Raw genomic sequence first — 1,568 nt, forward strand, 5'->3', positions numbered from 1 at the left:
TATAAATAAATGAGCAAGAAGACAAACCCATTCGCGACGGATAGATTCTAGCAGTTAAGTGGTGGCTCAAAGCCCAGTTCTTTTATTAGAACAGCCAACTTAATGAAAGGAGTCGTCCGAGGTTGTTTATATATATTTATTTTTCTCTTTTAAAATTCTTAAATATTAAAAAATTAAATTTAACGAGTTTTACATAATCAAAAAGTCAAATCCAAATGACTTCTAGAGTCTTAGCCCGCTTAGATGAAATCAAATGTTTTGATGTGTTTATATATGTATATTAATTATGGCTTTTAGATCAGGATTTTCAGCTTCTAATATACTAATCTCCCGTTTCTCCCTCCCCCCATACTTTCTGCGTTCTCATTTATGCGTGTGCCCAGATGTTACACGTATAGGTGAGAAACAGTTAGTGTGGGTTTAATTTTAAGTTTTTCCCCTATTGGCGGCTGTTATTGTGCTAGTGATTGCACGGTGTACATTGCACTTGTGTGTGCGTATTAGGTGTGTGCATTGTACATCGTTTCGCGATTGTTTTTAATTAATCCATCATTCAATACTCGGAATATTATTTGTAGAGTCATTTATGGTATGAAAAATACCAATATATATATTTGTATTTTTATATTTATATTAAATTTTTCTACTTTTTTTTTTTCTAATAAAATCGTTTTGAATAGTAGAGTTACCGCATTTATTTGTGGAAACTTTGATATACTCGTATATAACTAGTATGCATATATACTAGTTTATACTTGTATTTTTGCATTAGTCATTTATGCAATAATCACTAGCCTTGGCAGACGATTACAGCATTGGTACGTACTCCCATAAGTTTAGAAAACACGCGTTTGAACTAGGGTGTCGGAGGTGCCCCGGGGYATGCTCTCTAGTTTAGGYTTTTGCMCYCTGGTGGTATGTGAGAGAATCGTGGAGTGAGTGGGTGGGTATGTATGTACGTTTGTTCTTTTTAAATAGTGCCAATATATAGGTAGGTAGCATAACTTAGGTGTGAATGTTTATTTAATTTGTAAGTAGGTAGRGACCGGAGAAGTCGTGCGATTGTAATTTCCACTCAGGAGTGGAAAATTTCTTCTCCGAATATTATACAAAGTTTCAGCAACCTTTAGATTCATTTATCATTTAAATATTTCTTTTATTTTTTCCATATATTGCTGATACTCTGTACCGCAAGATATAAATCAGTATCGAACGATTCAAAAGTCTTTGCGTTTTCTTAAAAATTAATTTTTTTTCGAAAAAGTGAAGATAGCTGAATACGTTTGATACTTACTTAATATTAAGTATATTAACGCTTTGCTTTTTAGTAATTCCTACTGAAAATACTTTATTTGTTATATATGTATAGTAAATACAAAGTAGAATAAAGATAAACGATAAAAGTGGTCGAATAAAAAAGTAAGACCATAAGATGTATGACAAAGTTTCTGCTTTTGTTTGATATTATTTAATTTTTTAAATGCAAAGTGTTAATAATAGGTTCATCGATTARATCAAATATCTGTTGAGGCATTCGAGTAAATGTTTAAAAAAAAGCCTCACAGCAG

Source organism: Polistes canadensis, unplaced genomic scaffold (genome assembly GCF_001313835.1).
Source record: "Polistes canadensis isolate GaletaPanama2010 unplaced genomic scaffold, ASM131383v1 scaffold_128, whole genome shotgun sequence".
In the NCBI taxonomy this organism is placed as follows: domain Eukaryota; kingdom Metazoa; phylum Arthropoda; class Insecta; order Hymenoptera; family Vespidae; genus Polistes; species Polistes canadensis.